General features: G+C 47.0%; 1 protein-coding gene across 1 annotated transcript in view; it reads right to left on the bottom strand.

Annotated features, from left to right (window-relative positions):
- chd7 (chromodomain helicase DNA binding protein 7) overlaps positions 1–9,791 on the bottom strand; it is a 45,440-nt gene extending 35,649 nt beyond the window's left edge. The window contains exon 1 of the mRNA XM_058412954.1: positions 9,539–9,791. The gene's annotated coding sequence lies outside the window, so the exon portion shown is untranslated. The remainder of the gene's footprint in view (positions 1–9,538) is intronic.
- Between the last annotated feature and the right edge of the window lie 970 nt (positions 9,792–10,761).

The raw sequence follows: 10,761 nt of genomic DNA on the forward strand, positions 1-10,761 counted from the left end.
ATATATATATATATATATATATATATATATATATATATATATATATATATATATATATATATACACACACACACACACATCTCCTTAACCTGGACAGCATAATCAGATAAGCTGAGGGGAATTATGGAGATGTGAGATTAACCAGGCTGGAGATGGAGATGGTGTGTGTGTATGTGAGTGTGTGTCCTCGATTAGAGGCTGAGAATGCACATGAGAGAGAGGGGGTGGGTGAGGAATGCATCGCTTTAACTTCAACCAACATCCCCCATCACACACAAAGTCTCGCTGCTCCTCCCCTTTTGCTCTTCATTTGGCCTTTCCTTCACCAGCACCCCCCCCCCACAACACCCTGCACCGCCCCCAGCTCCCCCCACACCCGCCCTCTTCCCTTCAGTTTTCCTACAGATTCTATTTTCTCTTCAATCCACTTCCAATTAAAAGTCAGATTAAAGTGATTCAGATTCAAGGCTTGAACACACCATTTCTAAAAGCAGATTCAGAATCCTGAGCTGAAAACTCAGAAACTGATACAGATCGATATCATGCAGGTGTCAACTCTAATAATTCAGATTCTTGTGCTGTAGGTCTGGACTCTGACATGGATTTGGATTGATAGACTGAATGTGTGGACTGGTTCCACTAACACACGGGGCATTAACATACACCCCAGGTGATCGGACCTCAGGTGAACGACACGCACACACCTGGCCATATGCAAGCATGTCACTTGTGATCAGATTGATATATTATTTCTGCTGGAGAAAGACACATTTACTACATCTCTCCTCTCCTGCAGAAATGTCCTGCTAGTCCAGTCTCATCAACAGATCCTTTAAAATGTTTGAAACAATCTGTAATCGAGTGGTCAAGGTGCCGAGTGAAGCTCTGAAGAGCACTGATGATTTCTCCAGTCTGGGCTATTAGTTTATTCTTCATATTCACATTCACACACCAGACAGGACGCATCCACGTGTCCACCTCAGCGTGTGACCAGATCACACAGAGCTTGGAGAAACTTATCTAACCCAAAATCCACAGACTTCAAAATTCGTTATAAAAATATCAAAGCAGAAACCATGAATGAATGTAAGCTTGCTCATGTAAAACGTTTTAAATACACTAAATGTTCAGAGACATAACTAACAAATGAGTACGTTTACAATCCCCAAGCTTACGACAACAACAATCTTTTATCAGATAAACAGCAAGTCTCCTGCTCAGTCAAGTAGCAAGGACAGTCATCTTCCTGCTAGAGATCTCTCTCTCTCATACACACACAGAAAATGTTGAGTAATGATAAATAACTCCACCCTACACAGACTCCACCCCCTGCCTCTTATGTAATATACATCCATTTCCTGTCAAATGCGGAAAAAAGAAAACAGAGGCTGAGTAATGCGAGACAGCCGTCTGTGTGGAGCAAGCCACTGTCACTGTGACTTCCTGTACAGACACACAGTTTTACACACACGCACACACAGGATTTTACACACACGCACGCGCGCACACAGGGTTTTACACACACGCACACGGTTTTACACACACACAGGGTTTTACACACACACAGGGTTTTACACACACACGCACACACACACAGGGTTTTACACACACGCACACACACAGGGTTTTACACACACGCACACACACAGGGTTTTACACACACACACACACACACACAGGGTTTTACACACACACAGGGTTTTACACACACACAGGGTTTTACACACACACACAGGGTTTTACACACACACACAGGGTTTTACACACACACAGGGTTTTACACACACACAGGGTTTTACACACACACAGGGTTTTACACACACACAGGGTTTTACACACACACACACACACACACACACACACACAGGGTTTTACACACACACACACACACAGGGTTTTACACACACACACACACACAGGGTTTTACACACACACACAGGGTTTTACACACACACACACACACACACACACAGGGTTTTACACACACACACACACACACACACACACAGGGTTTTACACACACACAGGGTTTTACACACACACACACACACAGGGTTTTACACACACACACACACAGGGTTTTACACACACACACACACACACAGGGTTTTACACACACACACACACACAGGGTTTTACACACACACACACACAGGGTTTTACACACACAGGGTTTTACACACACGGTTTTACACACACACACAGGGTTTTACACACACGCGCGCACAGGGTTTTACACACACACACACAGGGTTTTACACACACAGGGTTTTACACACACGCGCGCGCACAGGGTTTTACACACACGCGCGCGCACAGGGTTTTACACACACGCGCGCGCACAGGGTTTTACACACACGCGCGCGCACAGGGTTTTACACACACACAGGGTTTTACACACACACACACAAAGGGTTTTACACACACACACACACACACACACAGGGTTTTACACACACGGTTTTACACACACACACACACAGGGTTTTACGCGCACACAGGGTTTTACACACACACACACACACAGGGTTTTACGCACACACACAGGGTTTTACACACACACACAGGGTTTTACACACACACACAGGGTTTTACACACACACACAGGGTTTTACACACACACACAGGGTTTTACACACACACACAGGGTTTTACACACACACACAGGGTTTTACACACACACACAGGGTTTTACACACACACACAGGGTTTTACACACACACACAGGGTTTTACACACACACACAGGGTTTTACACACACACAGGGTTTTACACACACACAGGGTTTTACACACACACAGGGTTTTACACACACACAGGGTTTTACACACACAGGGTTTTACACACACAGGGTTTTACACACACACACACACACAGGGTTTTACACACAACCATACAGACATTCATAATACTGTACTATTAATACAGCATACTATATTACACACACAGAGAGAGAGAGAGAGAGAGAGAGAGAGAGATATTGTTTAGGTGATGATTCATGGCAGAAAGACAAGTTTCCCTTCAGCATCTTCTCTACATCCAAACATAAATCTTTAATTCTCACACACAAATATTAGAAAACACACCAGGCTTCTGAAAAAACATCTCACACACACTTGAGATTCACTGTGAGCTGACGGCACTGACCGGTCACCCAAACCACTTAGGAGAGACGCACCTTTGAGGAGGAGGAAGAGAGTGTGTGTTTGTATGTGAATATGAGCAGGGATTCTCCATCTCCCCTCTATTGCTCAAACACACACACCAGACGCATCACACAGGCATCTTAACAGGAGGTGAAGAGGGACTGACCTATTTTACACTGCTCTAATCTCTCTCTCTCTCTCTCTCTCTCTCTCTCTCTCACTGTTGTGAATAGATGGTGAGCAAGTGCACATGGAAACACTTCAGCTCAAAACACACTCCAAGGACAGGGGACACTCCAATGTTTCCACATGTTCAGGGTTCTCCCAGATGTTCAGGGTATAACGGTGAACACGACATTATTGAGAGATAAACACAACACCAGCAGTGTGACTGGAGCTGCACAGGAAGTGCTGAGAAACATGAACACAGGCATTTCCTGTTAGCACCACAGAGCTCATCATGGTCGTCTCTCTCTTTAATCTCACTTCATACACTCACACAGCCTCATTTATTACACTTCACTAAATTCTCACCACATTTACAAAGACTCCACTGATTTTTCACTGATGTTTCTGTTCTTGTGTTTGGTGATAAACATTTCTCAGCTATAACATTTCTGAGCCATAAACACAAATCTCCATGAAAGGTCAAGCCTAATATAGGTCAATCTTCTAGTAATGCAGCTCAGCTACTGTAACCACGTCAGCTTTGACAGACACACACAGACTCCACCTCTTTTCATAGGACACCATTACTGTTGGAGTACTGTTGTATTCCTAATGGAGTGGCGACTATTAACAAAAGATATTTAATGATTGGTTTTTAGACTCAAAGTGCTTAAAGGGATTCTTTTTAAATAACGCAACCCCTGAGAGAAGCACGAGCCCCACCTATTCCTGCAGCACCTGAAGACCGGATCAGGATAACACCTGTCTGTCTGATGCTCTCCATGTTCAGCGAGAGTGTCTGAGAGTGCTGAAGGTTCTCCTGACATTCTGAGGGTCAGGTTAGTGAAGGAGAACTTACAGTGGACGCGGGTCTGATTGCAAACACATGCTGATAATCATGCTGTGGGGTTAAGCAGGAAATTTAATTTCACATGTTCACCCGCTTCAACAGCAACAAGTGGAGGAGAAAAACAGCCACACACACACATGCAGAACGCACACGCAGAACACGCGCCCGCACAGGCGACACGCACAGCTCCCGCACAGGCGACACGCACAGCTCCCGCACAGGCGACACGCACAGCTCCCGCACAGGCGACACGCACAGCTCCCGCACAGGCGACACGCACAGCTCCCGCACAGGCGACACGCACAGCGCCCGCACAGGCGACACGCACAGGCGACACGCACAGCGCCCGCACAGGCGACACGCACAGCTCCCGCACAGGCGACACGCACAGCGCCCGCACAGGCGACACGCACAGCGCCCGCACAGGCGACACGCACAGCTCCCGCACAGGCGACACGCACAGCGCCCGCACAGGCGACACGCACAGCGCCCGCACAGGCGACACGCACAGCTCCCCCCTTTATATCACTAATCAGTTTTTTTTTTAGACTCCTCATCCTGTTTCACTTCATGTAAGAAAGAGAAAAACAATATATATAATGACATCACTTTCTTTTAATAGTATTTGTATTTCCTCTCATTTCTAGGTTAAATCCATGTGCTGACCTGTAGACCATGGACAGTTAGAGGTGTTACACTACATGTACTGTGTTCGAAAGATTCACACACACATCAGTAAATCAGTGCGACACTGACAAAAAGGTGGTCAAAACCTAAGAGCAGAAAGCGAAATGACCCACTGTGTGTGTGTGTATAGAAAGAGAGAGAGATTGCAGTCATTAACACTCTGCCCAAAAGTCACTGATTAACCAATCTCACCTCTGCAATTTTCCCCATTTCTCTCTCACACACACACAGAGAGAGAGATACCACAGTGTTTCAGACACACACATCCCCACACCCACACACTGAACAGAAGGAGGATCATGGCAAGTGGAAGAAGAGAGCAAAGCAAATTTTTCTCAAGAACCAAACTCACACACACAGTCACCCCCCCCCAATGACCACTGTACCCACACATTTGCGCGCGCACACACACACACCATGCCCCTGTACAAAGACCCACCCACATACACCCACCATGCCCAATGTATATGCACACGTACATACACACCTGAGACGAAGGGTAACTGCAAGAGATACAACTGAGAGACAGACAGGACAGAGCAAGACAACTAAGAGACAGACAGGATAGTGCGTGACAACTGAGAGACAGTTGTCTCTCTCTGTCCTGTCTGAGAGAGCAGAGCCAGGTACGTTAACTGAACCTACAGTCATTAACTCAGAGTCAGAGTCAGCATGAGTGCATGACAGGATGGGGTGTGTGTGTGTGTGTGTGTGTGTGTGAGACCAGTACACTTTTCACCACACACAGGTGGTGTATGAGAGAATGATGTGCATCTCTGTCTCAACCCCCATAACCAATGCAAACACAAATTTGTGAACTGGACCGGTTCTGCAGTTGTCCACCACAGCAGAACCAGTTCTCAGGGCTAGAACTGAGAAGAATGACGTGTGCTGGGGGTGTGGTCATCACATTCATTCATTAAACCCTGACTCTAATACAGGAAGTGTGCACGAAGGTGCAGGAGGGAAAAGTGAGTGTGGTGCTGTATCCCAATTCACACTATATGAAGTACAGAAGTAGATGTAGAGGAAAAGAACCATGTTGCCTAGTTACGCAGTGTCGCTGTAAACAAACGTCCTGTTCCACTTCAGCTTTTCATCTTCACTATTCACATCATTTATACTGATTTATACATAATTTCATTTACCCTTCATCCTTCCCCACATCTCTTCACATCTACACCTCTATAAAAAACTGAGCAGCTGAAAGTTAAGGGCCTCGCTTGAGAGCCCAAGGATCAGCTTGGCCGTGGTGGGATATGAACACCAATAAATTCATAAACCTGTTCAGAAACCCCTGCCCTGGGGATGTCACCACTGAGCTCATAAACCTGCTGTAAGAACCTGAACACCATGCGTGATGACAGAGAGATAAAAACACTGCAGGGGAATTACCCCTGGGATTCAGTGTCTCTCACACGCACCCCCCACCCCCCACAGACCCTCACTGCAAGAAGAAATAACTGTGTTCCATGTTCAACTCCACAGATTTTCACCCAGAAAACGCTTGTGTATACTTTCTTCTTTTAATACAAAAATATAAAAAAAACTACAATACAATAACACTCCCCCTTATGCAGCACTGTAGTAACTGGAGAGTGGGGGGGTCGTTAGGGGAGACCGGCTGATACAGGTGAGGCAGACTCATTAGGGCTGAAGGGGAAGGCAAACTTGGGGGGGCCAAGAAGACTGGCGAGGCAGACACCCCTTGGATTGGGTGAAGAGACTGGCTGAGGTATACTTGGGGGGATCAAAGACAAGTGAGGCAGTGATGAGCAAGGCAGACTCTGGGAGGCTGGGACGGGCGAGGTAGACTCTGGGGATGGAGTCAAAACCGGAGCTCAGAGGGCAAGACAGAGTGAGACGGGCGAGGCGGACTTGGGGGTGGAAGCTGCAACTGAGGCAAGAGGGCAAGATGGCAAAGGAGGAAAGAAGGTGAGTCTAAGACAGAGGCAGGACAGACACGCAGGCAAGATGCAGATGCGAGTAGGAGAGCGAGACACAGGCGCAGGCGAGAGGGCGAGACGCAGGCGCGTTACACAGGCGAGACGCAGGCGCGTTACACAGGCGAGACGCAGGCGCGTTACACAGGCGAGACGCAGGCGCGTTACACAGGCGAGACGCAGGCGCGTTACACAGGCGAGAGGGCGAGACGCTAGCGCGTTGCACAGGCGAGAGGGCGAGACGCAGGCGCGTTGCACAGGCGAGAGGGCGAGACGCAGGCGCGTTGCACAGGCGAGAGGGTGAGACGCAGGCGCGTTACACAGGCGAGAGGGTGAGACGCAAGCGCAGGCGAGACGCAGGTGCGTTACACAGGTGAGAGGGCGAGACGCAGGCGCAGGCGAGACGCAGGTGCGTTACACAGGTGAGAGGGCGAGACGCAGGCGCAGGCGAGACGCAGGCGAGAGGGCGAGACGCAGGCGAGACAGACAAAGGAGGGTGCGACACAGACAAGAGGGCGAGACACAGACGAAAGGGTGAGACAGAGGCAAGATAGACACGCAGGCTAGAGGGCGAGACAGACACAGACGAGACTGTATATTAAAATGAGAGGTTGTAGTGAGAATAGGACAGAAGAGATGACAGACAGAGCCAGGAGAGGGAGGGGGGATGGGGATGATGAAGTGGGGGAGGGTCCAGCAGAAGGAACAAGGCCACTTGTTTGTCACTGGGCTTTAGAGGAGGAGACTGACATATACCAAAAACCAACCACACACGCGCACACACAGTGAAAGGGGTCTTACTGTGTGTGTGTCCCACATCTCAATCTCACAGCTTCACATTCACTCCACAGAGCAGATCAGAAAACCACAACCATGGTGCGTGTGTGTATAAGTACATTATGTGGAAACAAGTATTCATTCATCAAAAATGAACTGATTCAAGTCCAACACACACACACACACACAGAGCACAACACACAGCTGGATCAGACACAGGAAAGAGGGCAACACTGTTTACATCAACAACAAGTAAACAATTACTGTCCTTTACTTCTGAAAATTTCACACACACACTTCCACCTGCACAGAAGAAAGGACAAACTCTGTGCTCCTGTTCCAGAGGTAAGAGGAACACACATGCGTGGTTAACACTGTCCTATCAAGTGTACGTGTGTGTGTGCAACTGGTGTATAAGCCGCCAGACCTCAAAAGAGGAGGAGGTCTCATCTCTCTCTCCCTCACACACACAGCTTCATATCTGCTCCATGACTGAACACACACACACAAAGGAGCTGCCATGTTGAGTTACACACTAACACACAGCTCATTCACTCTGAAGAGCAGAAACTAAATGTTTTAAATAAAAACCTTTACACTACTAACAAAAAACTATCATAATTACATGATCCATCCTTCCCAACACACAGAGAGAGAGAGAGAGAGAGAGAGACGAATAAAAGTATGTAAAAGAAAAGGAAAAGTGAGTATGAGGAGCTGTTGGTGTGTGTTAGTGTTCCTGTAGTGTAATTAAATATCTATTGAATATAAAACTCCGTTATAACACACAGAGCTACTGAGAACAAAAAAAACTTTCATTTAATGTAGTGTTGAACACATTTACACAACGATCCTGGTTTATTTAAAAAGTTTAAACTACAAAGTCATTTTTTAAGTGTGTGTGTGTTAGCTGGTAGCCTGTTAGCATGGAGTGATGAGACAATGAGGACACACGCCAGGACTTCCAGCACCTGATTAGCATTTTCCACACACACTTTTCACCCGAACGAGTAACACACACGATGAAAAATAAAACACACTCAGTTTTCCTCCTCGAACACACACACACACACACAAATGTGAGGTTTAATGGCGTATTTGAGAAAAACTTGAGGAATAATCCCCCACAGGGACTGACCATCTGGCCTCGAGAGAACCCTTCCGAACGCAGTATTGTCCTCTTCTCGGACACTTCCACTGCCCATAATCTCACTCAGAACCGGGGAAAAAACTCCTCCACACCGAGATCACCACCCGAACCGTCCGGGAGCGCTCATTCCCAGGGTTTGGTGTACTTTATCCCGGGATGTGAGGTGTCTTTCCACGGCGCTTTGTGGACACTCCGTCACCTCAGAGAGCTTCACCTCGTGTAGCGCTGGATTAGCCTCCGCTAGCCAACACGCAGCTCACACTTATTCACTCTCATTTAAATACAATGTGGGGTTTTTAAAAAGCTGTAGACAAAGATCTTTATAGAAGCTGTATATTTTAAATATATGAGGTTAATTAGTTTTAATTAAATCTGTTTTTCTCTGAAGCGCACCGGGATTAATTAGGCTGTACAATGCAAAAAAGGTGGCCGGGCTAAACATGCTAATGCTAACTAACGAATTGAGAGTTAGGCTAAAACAAACAAAAAGTTAAATCGGTGTTTTAAATCTCTCCGCTTGATGAACTCGGATCATTCGTTCAAACAGCTGAAGGTTTCATTCAAAACTATTCGGATAAACTCTTAGGGCTAGTTGTGTTTGACCCCCACAATAGAAAAAAAGTGCAGATGAATGAGTGAGGCGGCGCGAGGACACACACTCAGGCGGACACACACACTCAGGTGAGCGCTGGTCAAGTTTTAATGAAAATCAGGTGAAATTTCTTACCGTGTGTGTGTGTTTTTAGTCTCTTCAGCGCGGCACTGTGTGTGTGTGTGTGTGTGTGTGTGTGTGAGAGAGAGAGAGCGGCTTTCTCACCTCACGGATTTAAACTCCACACAGGCGCTATCCCGCTTCAACAGCGTCGAATTTCCGACTTGTTTTCGGTGTAAACGGATCCCTGGAAGCTTCCTCTCCTTCAGCCGGAGCCCGAGTTCAGCTTTTACTTCACTTTTTATCGGTTTAAAAACAAAAAAAAATCCGAATTGATCCAGTCGGTCTCGAGCCCTCGCGCTGCGCTGCGCTTCGCTTCGCTTCGCTTCGCTTCTCTCTCTCTCTCTCTCTCTCTCTCTCTCTCTCTCCTCGCGCACACGCACGAACTCCTCGCGCGCTCACCTTCCAACAGGCAGGGGGCGCGTGCACGTGAGGACGCGCAAATAAAAACAGGGCTGGCTGAGAGTGAGTGAGTGAATGAGGGCGCGCGCGTGAGTGAGTGACCGACCTCGCGGCTTCTTTGTGACGTAATGGCGCTCCTCTCCCCCCCACACCCTCCCTTCCCCCCCACACCCTCCCTTCCCCCCCACACACAGATATCAATCATTTCTTTTTTACTTTTTATTTTTATTTAATTAGTGTTGCACATCCGGTTTCTTTATTCCCTTCAAGCATGTAATAATTAAACATCAGCACTGGTTTTATTACAGGTTCTGTTTGCTTTTAAAGACACACACACACACACTAAACACACACAAGATCACTGCACAAAATAATTAATAATAATAAATATTGTGATGAGGTGATCTGCATGGAGGTTTGTTGTGTTTTACTGATGTTCATCCAGGGTTGTTGTGCAGTAAACAATGCTGTAAACAACAGACATGATCTTTAATAAGTCTGGGTATTGATTCAGATCATTAATGAAGAAACTGGAGGTGATGATGAAGAGAAAGCTCTCTGAGATATCGTGAGGAACGGCTTTGAGATGTTCCCCATGTTCTTCTGCTCAGCAGCAGCAGGTAGAGTGATTATAGGTGATTTGAGTTCACAGTGTAGAGGAGTTCACTCTGACCTTCTCCTGAGACCCATCTAAACCCGTTCTGCATACTAGACTGAACACTAACAGACGAACACAACATCCTCTGCCTCCTTCAGTCCACTCCTGTTCTTCAGCGTGAGCGTGTGAAGACCTCACACACAGATAAGATGGAGTTGATTATGAAACCGAAAGCTGGTCAGTCAGGTTGAATATGGTCATCTCTCTCCTCTACTCCACTTCATCTAAACCCTACAGACGGTCACACAGCTCAAAACATAGTACTGAC

The sequence above is a fragment of the Hemibagrus wyckioides genome, linkage group LG17 (genome assembly GCF_019097595.1).
Source record: "Hemibagrus wyckioides isolate EC202008001 linkage group LG17, SWU_Hwy_1.0, whole genome shotgun sequence".
NCBI classification, from domain to species: domain Eukaryota; kingdom Metazoa; phylum Chordata; class Actinopteri; order Siluriformes; family Bagridae; genus Hemibagrus; species Hemibagrus wyckioides.